This window comes from Eleutherodactylus coqui, chromosome 3, assembly GCF_035609145.1.
Source record: "Eleutherodactylus coqui strain aEleCoq1 chromosome 3, aEleCoq1.hap1, whole genome shotgun sequence".
Classification (NCBI taxonomy): Eukaryota; Metazoa; Chordata; class Amphibia; order Anura; family Eleutherodactylidae; genus Eleutherodactylus; species Eleutherodactylus coqui.
The window spans coordinates 151162254-151178582 of NC_089839.1; positions in this window are offsets into that span (position 1 = coordinate 151162254).

The following is a 16329-nucleotide window of genomic DNA, read 5'->3' on the forward strand; positions in this document are numbered from 1 at the left end:
CTGCCTACCCAGAAGCGGGCAGTGTTAGAGACTCAACTCTTCTTCGGGGGTCAGAGGAAATCAGAGTATGATTTCAACTATCTAAAGCCCTCACTGACTGACTGACTCGCCACTAATTCTCTAACTTCCCAGTGTTGTACAAACATGAAATTTGGCAGGAGCATTATTTAGATACTACATAGGATCTATGTCTATATACTGAGGAGAATCTACCTCACCTCCATGTCTATGTACTAAGGAGAATATAACGCTCCTCTATCTGTATATAGTGAGGAGAATCTACCTCACCTCTATGTGTATATACTGAGAATTTACCTCACCTCTATGTGTATATACTGAGGAGAATCTACCTAACCTCTATGTGTATATACTGAGGAGAATCTAGCTCACCTCTATGTGTATATACTGAGGAGAATCTAGCTCACCTCTATGTGTATATACTGAGGAGAATCTAGCTCACCTTGTGATAGACATGATAATTATTTAGTATAAAATGTCTATCAATATTTGTATATAACCCAAATGTATTTTGCTATTGTAATGACTTTCAGCTTGAGGAGTTCAAAGGACACACACAATCTAATCATGGTATTTGCTAGCCAATGGATGGGTGATGTATTTGCTCTAAATACATCGAAGTTGCTCAACCAGTTTCTAAGAAGTTAAAGGGCCATAGTGTCGTGTATATCCTGTGTGTTTACCTAGGCCCCCTTCCACTCTTCAAACACAAGCTAGTTAAACACATCTTGTCAACTACACAGAATTCCTTAAGGTTGTCTGCATGCTAAAGAATACAAAGTCCATACTATGGCGGACGTGAGAGAGGGTGGGCAGAGAGGTGGGGGATTCTGTATGATCCGACAAATGAGAATCCTATATGTTACTGATGTAACCTGTTGCACGCCCATTGTGTGTCTGTACAATAAAAGGCCCTGTCTGGCTGTTTCTGGACGGAGAGCCATTTTTAACATGAGATTCATACCTTGTGTTTGACTTGGTCAGTGTGCGCATACTGCTTCCACACAATTAGGAAAGCGACAAAATACCCCAAAGCCTGCTGGAGAAACCGTAATCCAGCACAATTGGCGTCCCTGGGTGGGCCGAGTTAAGAGATTTTGATTTCTTTCATTCTGGAAAAATACAGAGATCGGCAGACGGCACGCAGAACTCAGGGGCCCGAAAATCTACAGAACACGGTAAGATTGCTTTATGTAAATCTACCGATGTGATCTGGGTTCTGACTGCTTTTCTGCCTGTTCCTGATCCAGAGTGATAAATCAATGAAAGGCAGGTAATATAGTTCTTTCTTACTCGGAAAAAAGACCACCGTTTTAACCTGCTCAAGGGGTATTTTGTATGCTGTGTATATTATGTCTGAGACGGTTAAAAATTGTGTATGCAAGACCAAGAGACAAATTCTGTGAGGGTTAATGTGTCGGGAGGGCGGACTCGGCTGTTTAAGTCTGAGGGAACACGCCAGTGACACGTGCTCCTAGGTAAAACTAGTGTGAGGTTAGGAAGATTTATGATACGTATACTTACATTTTATGATTGAGCGTGTTATGTTCTCATATGTGGAAAGGTATTTACGGGTGAATATAGCCGTGGTGTGACGGCTGGCTCCAGAAACTCTTGGTCATTGAAAATAATCGTCAGTCTCTGTGTATAGCTAAATGTCCTGTCTAGATCGTGTACAAGGAGTGCTCTTGGGGATTACTAGTATACAGTGGGCTGTTATAAAGGTAGATGAGATATATACCTTGAGCCGTTGTGGGTATTCTCCAGTAATCCCGTCTGTCTGCTATTATAGAAACAATGTGCAGTGTTGATTATTGGGGGAGGGGTGCTGGTAAGAGAGTGGACTGAAGTTAAGCCACTAAGAGCACTTCTCAATTAACCCTTTCTGTTTACTTTGTCTTTCCCTGTGTTTTATAGAATTAATGCGTATTGTAATCTGAGTGGGAAAGAAGGGTTATATGGGAAGGATTTGAAGAAAGCAGATTTTACAAGAGGAACACTATTGTGTCCAGAAACTTTGAATAGAATAGAATAAGCAGGTAGCATAAAGTTGAGCAGATTGAGAAGGTTCAGGCATAGAAGCAGGTTGTTTAGAGAATGGGGAGCAAAGTGAGCAAGGACAAAGGTCATAGAGCTTGTGATTTGGTTACTGAACAATGGGAAAGGATCAGGAAAAGTTGCAGAAAGAAATGCTAGGTCATGGACAGATAAGATAGGCTGTAGAAAGTTTTCAGAAGATGAGCAGGAAGCCTAGCAGAAAGAAAGGTGTTTTTAGATTGCTAGGAGGAGGCATAATGTAGTTAAGAGATTGAAGAGGGGAAAGCATGTAGGGGGGTATGTGTATTGCTAATGAACAATGTAATGTCTTTGTGTTGACTACAGCCCCTCCCTGTAATGGCGGCCGTGCTTGCAATGTTTACAATCCAACATAGTGTGACTCTGCAGTAAATGTAGTGAGGCCTGCCCCCACCCTGAAGTTATTTCCCCCCATGTGCTCACTTTCAGGGTGTGTGATGTTACTTCCGGTCCCTCCCCATCCGGGGCAGGACCTGGCCCCGCCCCTTCCTCCTCCAGCGGCCATCTTGCCTCACCTGGAAGTGCTGCTACTCAGCAGCCATTTTGCCTCACCTGGGAGTGCTGCTGCCCCTGGCCCCGCCCGTTCCTCCGGCAGCCATTTTGCCTCACTTGGGAGATTTGTAGCACCGCCCCTTTCTGCCTCTGGCGGCCATTTTGCTGCACTTGGGAGGTCTATATTCCCCAATGCCACTGTATCCAGTGCTAACATCATGATTGTCTGAAGTAAGGTTTTGTTTGACCAGACTTTGTTACGCTCCAAGATGTGGCCACTTTGGATGTGTGATAAGTTCAGGGAAACAAACCTTTGTGGAGATGCAGCTTGGGACATAGTAGACGACTAAGCTGGTTTATAGTGCATGGAAGATTGGAGTTGATGCATGGGGGGCAGAGGCCGGGAATACATGACAGGGGACGCTCTCTCATGTTCCCAGGGGCTCTGTTTTCCACTGCCCGCTTCTCCAATGGATACTCAGACAGATGATGTTACGGAAGGCTCCTACAGATGAAATAATTTCCCTATAGTCACCCAGCAAACTTTTTCATGCAATTTGGTGAAGTAATTTTACTTTTTATGTGAAGAAAGAGGGACTGAATTGCCCAGAGTAGGATGTTAATTCATCCGTATTTTTTAGTTTTTCTTTAAGTCTTTTGTATATTCTAGTGTCAGTCTACACTGAAGCTATAATTATATTCCGACAGGAGAGTAAAAGCTAAACGCTGGCCATACCCTGAAATACTATTACACTGGGTGACGTAAAATTTTACTTGTGTTGCGCCCCCTTGTGTTAAAAAATGCTAACTGCGACCTGAAATAAAAAAAAAAAAAATTTTTTAAGGAGATTTTCGCTCAGCCTTCGCTGCATACAATGTCACCTTGACCTACAAAGTGCTTGTTTTTGTGCCTCTTGGTTTACTAGTTTGAACGCAATGACTCTTTTTCCATTGAGTATTGCGGTTCAAAAGGGGGGAGGCATAGGTGATCTGGGTCATAGATGATCTAGGTGTTGTAGATCAGCTATTGGGTTTGAAAAAAAAAAAAATAAATGATTTTGTGCTACAAGATTCCGAGCCATGTGAAATAGAACATCAGCACGATTATTTAGTACTAATTCAGTAAGAAACTGCAGATATGCAAACAGTTACCAGGACCCCTGTTGATAATGCATATGTTGAGCTTTTTGCAGATGGTACCAGGGTGAGGATTGATGACTCCACATCGGATATGCAGTGGTCACACAACAAGATGTCCTAGAAGAGCTCTGCCTCCGCATGTCACAGTACAATAAGCGGAATTGAAGGCCCTCACTGAGGCGAGTAGAGTGGCGAGAGGTAAGACCGGCAACCCTTTACACTGACTCCTGGTATGCATTTGGCACAGCTCATGATTACGGCCCAATATGGAAGGCCAGACAGTTTTTTTACCTTAGCAGGACAACCAATTGAGAATGGTGCAGCGGTACAGAGTCGCATGGAGGCCCTACTTCTACCTGACAAAGTTGAGAGTTCGCACCGATTCCTACACTGGAGAGGCGAGAGACAACACCCTCGCTGACAGCGCAGCAAAGGCAGCGGCCCTCAAGCCGTGGAAGAAAGAAGAAAGATACTGACAGCATGAGTCAGTGGTAAAAAAAAAACTTTGGACATTGACAAAAATTTGGACTTTGATATGCTAAAGACTTTTACAGTTACCAGCCAGCAAGGAAGGAAAAAATAAATGGACTAATATGGGAGCAGCAGAAACAGGACAGCGTGTGGTGAACGGTCAACAGCACTTGCCCACCACAGTTCCTGTATCCCATGATGGCCCAGCTGATGGATGGAAAGACGCACCTAGTAAAGCAGTAATGACGACGACGCTTGAAAGAGGTTGGGCGACTTCTAGATTCTCTGTAGCTGCTGCATCATTTGTCCGGTTTAGCATGATCTATGCCATGGGTAAGTCAGGGCAGAAGTAAATTTGCCACACCACACTTGCCGGGACCACTCTACCCATTTCAGGGATTGCAAATTGACTACGTTCAGCTCCCCACTTGTTGGGAAGTATGACTACGTGCTTGTTGTTGTTGATGTCTTTGCAGGTTGGAGGCCGACCCTGTTACCAAGGTAAACAAGTAGGTAACCGCAAAGAAGCTCATGAACGAGGTAAACTGTGAATATGGGGTACCAGAAGTGATTCAGAGTCAGACAGAGGTATAAACTTTGCAGGTGAATGTAACATGTCATGTCTGCTCTGGATGTATCCCAGGCCTTTTACATACTGTACCACCTTTAGTGTAGTGGAAAGGTGGAGAGACGTAGTGGCACGCAAAAATTAAGATACTTAAAAATGACGCCACTTTGGAAAGACTGTCATCCAATAGCCTTATACAGTGTTAGATATGAACCCAGGGGGGATTATACATTATCTCCCTACGAGATTGTTTGGGCTAGCCCCAAGGCTAGGTCGTTACTATCCTCAGTAGTTACAATTACAATCTGATGTGTTGACTGAGTATGTGATTTCCGTTGTTAAAGAACTAACCAAAGCCTATGCACAGGTGTTCTCTTCCAGACTCAGAGGCAGACACTGGGACACATATCTTGCAGCCTGGGGATTGGGTGTGCGTCAAGAAGTTCCTCAGGAAGCACCCTCCTGAGCCCCGATTTGATGGCCCCTACCAGGTGCTTCTGACTACTGCCACAGCTGTGAAACTAGCCGAAAGACTTACATGGATCCGTGCTTCATACTGTAAGAAAGCTTCAGATCCGGGAGACCAGTCTTAGTTGTGCCAAAGACATTACTCTGGTTAGGGCTAGTGAGAGAGGAGGGTGGCAACTGGAATCCTTAGTCGGAAGAATATGGGGGTATGGTTACCTTCTAGTATAACTCGTCCAATGCTCAAGTAGCCGCATATTCCTTCGACTATTGTACTGTGGTCCCGTGTCTAGGCACAAGATCCCACCGCAGGCCAGATTTAGCTCAGTCCAGCTGGTTATATGACTCATATACCCGGGGAATACAATATGTTTGCGCCACTGATAACGTCTGGGGAGAAGACTGCCGTTATTGGGGATTAGTGGGATGGAACACAGGAATAGACTAGTCCTATAAACCGCGAAGTGCCTTAAATAAGAAAAATAGGAGCGGGAAATCCCTAATTAGTCGTATAACCCTCCTTGAGAATAATAAGGACAGCAGGTATTGGAAGGCTGAACTTAGTATGTTGCTTGGTTTTAATGTGGTTGTTACACTAACCATGGGAGATCCAAGCCCGGGGGACGGGGAGACTTATAGTCTGGGGACATACCGGTACGGGAGGACAGATCCCTTAGGGAAGTTTAAAATAAGGGATATGGTAGATGCAGCCGAATGGAAGCCTTCACTTAGTCCCGTGCCCATAATTAACCCCCTCCGCCGTAAGATAAAGACCTTGACGAACATGATGATCATAGCCGACCCTACCTTTGAGGACACCTTGACAGTAGCGACTGGCTACTCTGACCAGAATCTCTGGTTGGAGTTGATGAGGTACAATGCTAACAGGAGCAACAAGTCTAACTGTTGCGTGTGCGGTAGTGCCCGACTACACTCGGGGATGGTCCCCCTAAATCTCCCTGTAGATGCTGAAGAGTGGTTTATTAGTCTCTTCACGAACATTTCCGCTAATTTCACTGTCCGTGAGAAATGGAAGAAGGAATACTCTATAACTACTTAAGTGTTTGCACCGGAGAGAGTATTACTGACTACCCTGGAAACTACACCTGCCAGGCAAATAGGCAGGGTGGAGGGAGATTTTTGGGGAACTCACCAACGGGTATTGCTCCTCCTACAGTATGATAGGAGGGGAATAGATGCAGAATCAGGTCCAGTCCTTAGGAGACGTTTACTGGCTTTGTGGAGACATGAGGTAGAGGACCCGCCTGGAGGGTAATTGGACAGGGGAGTGTGCCTTAGTAAAGCCCTTATGCTCCTCCACATCCTGTCAGACACCAACGTTTCCCTTGTTTGAAAAAGATGAAGAGCCAGTTCCGATAATGCCAACCACATGCGCTACCAAAGAAAAAGGAGAAATGTACTAGTACTGTGCCTGCCCCGATCTCCTAAGATGGATTGTCAGTGGAATTCCCATTTGCCTAGGGATAGTGCAGAAGACCTTAGGTTCCGGCGAGGGCACACCCTGTGGGGTGTTAACTTGTACAGATAGAGGGTATGGATGCCCGGAAATGAGCCCAGGGAATCCATGGCCTCCCTCTGAGGTAAGGTAGGGATCCCCCCCCCCCTCCAAGGAGTAGGGACTTACGGGCAGTGGGAAAGCCCTGACGCAAGGGTGAGGCGACTTGGACGTGTTCACCATTAGGACTATCTCCAGGAGGGACATTGGTGTGGGTGAAGATTAGGGAGTCCCACGCCGTGCGTACCTGTTCACGCTACTAGTATTGTAACATTATGCTAGAGCGAGAAGAGAGACCCCTGGTGGTAGTTTTGATCTACACGTATACATTGACGCCATAGGATAGCCAAGGGGGGTACCTGACAAGTTTTAAAAATTAGAGACCAAGTTAAAACTAGATTCGAGTCTATTTTCCTGATCATTAGGGTAAATAAATGTTGACTGGATTAATTATGTTTATTATAATTAGCAGTGGTTTATAAATTATACTAGAGACGCCTTATAGGGACTAGTCGACCAATAGGACCTACCTCGACTATGACTTTTTTAAAAATAGAGTGACCTCAGATATGACTTTAGCTAAAAAAGGGGAGTGTCTGTAAGATGATAGGGGAGACTTGTTGTACCTACATCCCAGACGACACGTGACCCGCGGGTAAAAACGCACTTGCCATTAAGAAGCTGACCGCACTAACTAAAAAGAGCTAACTTTTGGGACCAGCACTCGCCATGGATGAGCGGGTGGTAAAGGATCCTGGCACAGACAGGCGTCGCTGTTGTATGTGAACTGATTACCTTTTCTGTTCTAGTCTGCTGTGTTATCCCCTGTGTCAGAGAGACCTGTGAAACTGATGCTGGAAAAGCCGCTCCCATCATGAGTTTGCTGGATGCATCCCCAGAAGGAGTGGACAAGTCCTACACCCCCTTGAAGACCCTAAAACGAACCTTCAACGCGCTCCAGTTATAGGCTCATGCGCAGAGAACTGTGAAAATTAGAGGATAGACATTTTAAGGGGGGATTGTGATAGACATGATAATTATTTAGTATAAAATGTCTATCAATATTTGTATATAACCCAAATGTATTTTGCTATTGTAATGACTTTCAGCTCTGAGGAGTTCAAAGGACACACACAATCTAATCATGGTATTTGCTAGCCAATGGATGGGTGATGTATTTGCTCTAAATACATCGAAGTTGCTCAACCAGTTTCTAAGAAGTTAAAGGGCCATAGTGTCGTGTATATCCTGTGTGTTTACCTAGGCCCCCTTCCACTCTTCAAACACAAGCTAGTTAAACACATCTTGTCAACTACACAGAATTCCTTAAAGGGGTTGTCCCGCGCCGAAACGGGTTTTTTTTTTTTTCAACCCCCCCCCCCGTTCGGCGCGAGACAACCCCGATGCAGGGAGGTAAAGAAAGCTCACCGGAGCGCTTACCTGAATCCCCGCGCTCCGGTGACTTCTCTACTCACCGCTGAAGATGGCCTCTTCCTCCGTGGACCGCAGCTCTTCTGTGCGGTCCACTGCCGATTCCAGCCTCCTGATTGGCTGGAATCGGCACGTGACGGGGCGGAGCTACACGGAGCTACACGGAGCCCCATAGAAGACTGCAGAAGACCCGGACTGCGCAAGCGCGGCTAATTTGGCCATCGGAGGGCGAAAATTAGTCGGCACCATGGAGACGAGGACGCCAGCAACGGAACAGGTAAGTATAAAACTTTTTATAACTTCTGCATGGCTCATAATTAATGCACAATGTACATTACAAAGTGCATTATTATGGCCATGCAGAAGTGTACAGACCCACTTGCTGCCTCGGGACATCTCCTTTAAGGTTGTCTGCATGCTAAAGAATACAAAGTCCATACTATGGCGGACGTGAGAGAGGGTGGGCAGAGAGGTGGGCAGAGAGGTGGGGGATTCTGTATGATCCGACAAATGAGAATCCTATATGTTACTGATGTAACCTGTTGCACGCCCATTGTGTGTCTGTACAATAAAAGGCCCTGTCTGGCTGTTTCTGGACGGAGAGCCATTTTTAACATGAGATTCATACCTTGTGTTTGACTTGGTCAGTGTGCGCATACTGCTTCCACACAATTAGGAAAGCGACAAAATACCCCAAAGCCTGCTGGAGAAACCGTAATCCAGCACAACCTCTATGTGTATATACTGAGGAGAATCTAGCTCACCTCTATGTGTATATACTGAGGAGAATCTAGCTCACCTCTATGTGTATATACTGAGGAGAATCTAGCTCACCTCTATGTGTATATACTGAGGAGAATCTAGCTCACCTCTATGTGTATATACTGAGGAGAATCTAGCTCACCTCTATGTGTATATACTGAGGAGAATCTACCTCACCTCTATGTGTATATACTGAGGAGAATCTACCTCACCTCTATGTGTATATACTGAGGAGAATCTACCTCACCTCTATGTGTATATACTGAGGAGAATCTACCTCACCTCTATGTGTATATACTGAGGAGAATCTACCTCACTTTATGTGTATATACTGAGAAAAATATAACTGACCTCTATGTGTATATACTAAGGAGAATCTACCTCACCTCTATGTGTATATACTGAGGAGAATCTACCTCACCTCTATGTGTATATACTGAGGAGAATCTACCTCACCTCTGTGTATATACTGAGGAGAATCTACCTCACCTCTATGTGTATATACTGAGGAGAATCTACCTCACCTCTATGTGTATATACTGAGGAGAATCTACCTCACCTCTATGTGTATATACTGAGGAGAATCTACATCACTTTATGTGTATATACTGAGAAAAATATAACTGACCTCTATGTGTATATACTAAGGAGAATCTACCTCACCTTATGTGTATATACTGAGAAAAATATAACTGACCTCTATGTGTATATACTAAGGAGAATCTACCTCACCTCTATGTGTATATACTGAGGAGAATCTACCTCACCTCTATGTGTATATACTGAGGAGAATCTAGCTCACCTCTATGTGTATATACTGAGGAGAATCTACCTCACCTCTATATGTTTATACTGAGGAGAATCTACCTCACCTCTATGTGTATTTACTGAGGACAATATACTGAAAGGCTGTAAAGTACATAAGGAAGCGGCCATGAAATGCAGAGATAGAGCATGCCTTTAAGGGCTCTTTCCCATAAGCGCATATCGGCCGGGCCGAAATGCGCTGTGATCTGATGCATTAGATTCCAATGCATCAGATCACATGGGCGTATTTCTGAGACGTAAAAACACCCGGCCAAGCCAATATAGCGCCGGGCGTTTTTACGTCGGACCCAAAAGATAGTCCTGCAACTATCTTTTGGGCCGGAATACGAAGGCCGCTGCATGGGCTCTTATGTGAGCCCATGGCAGCGTATGCAGGTGGGAGTTTAGCAGCGTCGCTGCTAAACTCCCTCCCTCTGTTCTCCTATTCCCAATGTAGGCTCACCTCTTGTTACTCACTGCTCATTCTGTGCAATGGGAGGGGGCGGGACAGGGGGGGAGATAAGCGCTGGTCCGCACAAACGTTTGATTTGTGTGCCCATTCACCAGATTTTCCTCTCCCAACGTAGCGTGTATCGGACGGCTGTGAAAACAGAGTATGATATGCGCTCGTGGGAATAAAGACGAAGGCTAAGAAAGGGCTGCAATCGGTACATGCAGTCTGAGGAGAATCTAAAGCTCCTCTATGTGGATAAATATTTTATTCCTTGACTCTAAAGTAACCATGACTTCATAAACTTTTCCGTGCAAACAACATGTAAACACCTGCGCCAAAGTAACTTTTATAAAGGGCCCAGCTGCTGGAAAAGGTTTTGTAGTCATGATAAAACCAATTTAAGGGTTAATTGTATCAGGTCATTCGGTACTGCAACTAATATTTCCAATATCGCACAGCCATTTAAAATGAAAAACTGATTTTTCCCCCCCTTTGTTCACCTAAAAGTCTGCGCTGACTTGGATGTGATGCGGTTTCAGCCGCACAATGCGAATAGACACGATTTCTTGAGTCCAATCCTGGTCTGGGCATCAAAAAAGCCTGAAGAAAACCTGCAGCTCTGACTGACTGAGGCCGGGGCACGAGCGGAATGTCATTGCGTATTACACGTATAATACACGGTGAATAGAGTCAATGAAAGTACATTGATCCAGTCACACTTGTGTATATACATTGCATATAATATGCTCGTAAAGAAGGCAGCGTGTACTATTGTACCGCCTGCAGGACGGCCTGCGGGAGATACACCGCCATACGCCATCACAACTGAGGGGATTGCAGTTTTGCATGCAACGTTTTAGCACCGCTAGTGGTAGCTCGGCCTCGCTAATGGAGTAGTGACTGAAGCTGGTCGCACAAAACTGGCGTAAATATGAACTCCATTCCCGAAAGCCGCTTTCACACAGCCGAGAAATCGTGCGAGATTTGTGAGTTGGGAGACGCACAAATATGAACCCCATTGTTTTGAATGCGATGTGAGGATTCCCATTGAAAACAATGGAGGATCACTACTTCCATAAAGGATCACACACTGGTGAGCGCGACTAAAGGACTGACTGACTAACTGTGGGACGGACTGACTACAGGACGGACAGACTAACTAAGGGATGGATGGACTAACTGAGGGGCGGACTGACTACAGGACTGACAGACTAACTGAGGGACGGACGGACTAAAGGATTGACTGACTGACTAACTAACTGTGGGACGGACTGATTACAGGACCGACAGACTAACTGAGGGGCGGACGGACTAAAGGATTGACTGACTGACTAACTAACTGTGGGACGGACTGACTACAGGACGGACAGACTGACTGAGGGACGGAAAGACTGACTGAGGGGTGGACAGACTGACTGAGGGGTGGACTGACTGACTGAGGGACCGACAGACTAACTGAGGGACGGACGGACTAAAGGACTGACTGACCAACTGTGGGGCGGACAGACTAACTGAGGGGCGAACTGACTACAGGACGGACAGACTAACTGAGGGACGGACGGACTATAGGACTGACTGACTAACTGAGGGAAGGGCAGACTGGGAGACTAACTAACTGGGGGCCGGACAGACTATAGGACTGACTCACAGGTTACATAGGACTGACTGACTCTCCTACACCTGACAAAGTTACTGAGAAGCAGGACTCCCCCCTCCCCCACTGTCACCTGTCCCCGTCCGTCTCCGCAGCCCCCATATCCCCCGCAGTTACCATACACCAGCTTCTTCATCTCATGGTAGCGGCTCCACAGCTGGGCTTTGTTGTCCTCCTTTCCCCGGGGCCCCCGCGGGGCTTGAGCCACATTCAGTGCCAGGCTGCTGATGAGGGGGAGTGCTGAGCCGGGCACTCAACACCCGGCTGTACCCAGCAACTCCCGACCTTCCCCGGGTACACAGCGCAGACATTGTGCTGCAGCAGTCCGTGCGGCGTTAGGGAAGGCGATGGCCCCGTGTGGTGGACTGGAGAACTGCAGGCAGACTCGTCACTGCTGATTAAAAGAATATTAAACACAAATAGATAAATGACAAGAAATAAACATAACTACTGCGTATAGCGCTGGTCTGCGAGGCCATGCAAAACTAACAGCAGGCACAAAGCAGTAACAAGGCACTCATTTCAATCAACAAGTTTCGTATGCAAAATTAATCATTTTGGTGGCACAACCGTCGTAACTTAACCGCACTTCTTTGTTATAATTTATTTCACACCTTTCACTACAAATTCTGAAATCTTTCATATATAGAGTGAGACAAAAGTCTGGACACACCTGTTCTAACTTGTTCTAACTGGTATACTAAAGGGAAAAACTGATTTCCAACTTGTGACAGTATTATTAGGCCGGACTCACACGGGCGAATTTTAATTGCATAATCCGTGATTGATGTCGGCAGAAGATCCGTGGTAAAGCGCAGGCATTGAAAAGCATGAACTTTTGCCAATTCACTCAGACATGATGGTAGGAATTGGGATTCTGCAAGCAGAAGGAAAATTGCAGAATGCTCTGTTTTAGCGTGAATTCCATGTCTACATCCCTCATTGAACTCAATGGATGTGAGTGTTCTGTCGCCCATACGCAATTAACATTGCATATGAGCAGCGGAAACGCTCGCAACTTCAAAGGAAAATAGATCGAAAAGCTGGAATGCCGGCTGAAGGGAGAGCTCAGTCTTCCGTGCGGATCACAGTGTTTCATCCAACAGGATGGCGAACCTCCGCCCATAACTGTGGCTGTACACAGATGGCTGGATGTGCAATTCCCCTGGCAGTGGATTGGGAGTATAGGTCTGGTAGAATGGCCACCAAGGTCGCCAGACTAAACCCCTTTGGACTTTTATCTCTTGTGTATGGGGAAAAAAACTATTATTTTACATCTGAAACGGCAAAACCTACAGCGCTTGTGAAGAAATATTGCCTGCAGTTGTTCAGCGTGTTCACGAAGACTGGAATAAACATTTAACCATGTGCATCTAGCAGAATGGTGAAAACTAATGTAAGGCACTTCGTGAAGCTCTGCCCTCACTTAACTCCTAAACCAGTAAAGATGGGGAAAATCTATCACTTCCAGGGTGTTTCGGAGTCATTTCTCGTAAAGATTAATATATCACATGACCCCTTCCCATTTAAAAAATCTGAGCTGAATTCAATATGAGTTCAAAATAGGCACAAAAACATCCCCTCCATCAAAAAATGAAGCCCCCTCTGCCAATTAATACTCTCACACCAGTTAAAAGGCAGTGTCTAGATGTTTGCCTCATCGCTCATTCACACGTCTGTATGTATGGCACAGAGTATGCAGTGAATACAACCTATTCATTTCACTGGTTCGGTCAGGTGTGGTTTTTCGCATGCATTTCGGTCACGCCAAAAAAACCTGCAGCGTCTCCTGTTTTTGACCATTTTGCACATGAAAGTAGCACATTTTAAACTAATTTAACTACATGCTCCTATTGAAATCAATGGGAGCATGCTTATGTTTTTTTTTTACATGCGCAAATATGCAGGGCAAAAAATACAGTAAAATACGCCTAGCGCACAAATGCGCTTCTGCCCGTGTCAAGGCGGCCATAAAAATCCATGCAGATATTAATATCAGTGCGTGAATAGGACTTTATTACCTACCTGCAATGGTAAGTGCACATCCACAACAAAAATTGAAGGGGTCGTCTGCCCTTTTTTTCACCGATGACCCACCTCTGGCGAGATTCTCAGTTGAGGCTCGTATTGCGCAGAACACATGCGTGTTCTGTGTGGTACATCGCAGATTTACATGTATGATTCTCATGTGTGGCTTACACAAACCAAGGACATGCTGCAATTTATCCTTCTTGCTGCATCACAAGAGAAAAATCGCCCGTTTGAATAGACCCATTGTAAATAATAGGTTCTATTTTTGTACGTCTCACAACGCACAGAACTCACGTGATAAAGTCGGCTACGTAAATACGGCCTGAGATGGGTGGCAAGTTGCATCATCTTCTTGAAAGTAACTTCCCATTAATTCTCCTCCATTGTCACCACATTGTGAGCACAGCCTTGAGTCGGCACATTTTCTTCACCTGAATTTTTCGGAGCTGTCCTCCGACATTGTGTAAATGAACCAGATTGTCAGTATTCACGAACAATAAACACGCACTGTTCAACAGACTACACGTGTGACACACGGAGTCAAACACCTGTTTGGCGGTCAGATCTCGGCCGAACAGGTACAAATCCGCTGCACTGGGAGGTGTGATGTCTGATAGACTGTCTAAAGGAAAAACTGTCCTTGCTGCCTATAACAACCAATCACAGATCAGCTTTTCTCCCTCAAGGTAATCTTGCAAAATTAAATTTGCTGTGATTGGATGCTATGGGAAACAAAAAGGTTCTTTTTAATTTTAATAGCTTTCATAAATCTGCACCATTCCAATTGTCATAGGGGACCATCCCAGAGTTTTACAGTTTGGGATTCCTAGTGAAACACTCCCTATAAAGGAATGATGGGCAGCTTCTTTGTAATTTGGACTCTCTGCCGTCTGAATCGGGCCTTAACCTGTAAATTATGTTGTACTTCTAGCGTATTGTGAGGTTTCCATACTTTGATCTTAGAAGAAAAAGCATCAGCCGTGCAGACAATGAGAAGCATTTCTATTATTCCCCGGCGTATTGGACATCTCATATATGGGGTGGGGGGTGGGAGAAGGGTGAGGGTACCTTACATAGGGCAATTATCGCCCCAATTCTCACTGGAAACAGCAAATTCAAGCGATAATCGTCCCGTGTACAAGCGGCCACTGACGGGGTACTCAGCGGGGAATTGCTCACCGGTCGGAGTTGCTTAGTTTTTAGCAGAACTAAAAGCCAAGTGATAATCGGGCCGTGTAAACAGGAAGCACTCAAATCTAGAATGACTCCTGTGTACTGTGAATGTAGACGGGCGATCAGAATGACCTCTGATTCGCTCGCCTCCATACATTGAATGACTATGCTCCTGGGTAAAGCCGCAGCCCGTGGCACGACTCTGGGTACCTTTAGGCATTAGGAGTTTCAATATGCCAGATCTTTTGTTCTCAAGGACCATAGGCCGCCAGATGGGTACTCTAATCTACAACAAGAGAAAGCGAGTATAATCAGCCAAGCCTGTGTATGGGGGAGGCAGAAGGAATAGCTATTGGCAAACTAAGACTTCGTTCACACAGGGTGAAGTTGCTGCGGAATGTCCATTTGGTGCAAAATTTAAAATGGGTTTTATCGCGTATTTCTGGGCGGAATTCTCCCCCTTATTGAGAAGAGGTGAATTCCGCAGTGGAAACTGCGATAAAATTGTGGTGCAGAATTCAATTCCACAGCATGTCATTTTCCACACGGGTCTTGTGCGGATTATAATGCTGAGACTGTAAATGTCGTGGAATTTCCATGAGGAGGGTCTGCACGGAAATTCCACCGCAAATCTGCCCCGTGTGAACACAGCCTAAGAGATCCCTTGCTCAGCTAAGGCTGCTTTCACGCCTGCTTTAGGGCTTTCTGTCAAAATTCCATCTGTTTGTTTCGTGTCTGGCTCAGAAAAATGGAATTAAACGTTTCCATATTTTTCCCCCATTGATTTCAATGGGTTTTCAAAAAAACAGAATGCTGTTAGTTTGTTTCCAATCTGTTAGATTTCCATTTTTACTGTTAGAAATAGCGGTGCAGACTGGCAGCCAAATGTTGCCACCAGGGGAATATGTGGCGCTGCATGTGATTGCCATGGCATATATAATGCAGCTAGTGAAAGGATTGTGTCAGTCTGCTATTCAGATTGGTACAGAGGACTGCAGGACTAGGACTCTAACATCACCGGAGGGTACCTCACTGGTTAAACCGTGAAGTGCTAACAAATTATTAAACACGTCCAAGGAGCATACACCATACCCAATTTGTAGGACAACGTCCAAGGAGCGCCCACCGTACCCCATCTGCAGAACCATGTCCAAATAGCGCTCACCATACCGACCACATCCAAGGACCACACTGATCCGTATCTAGAGGACCACATATCACACATAAAATCCTGTATATAGGTTTTTCCAACATAACAAATGACTGAGCCC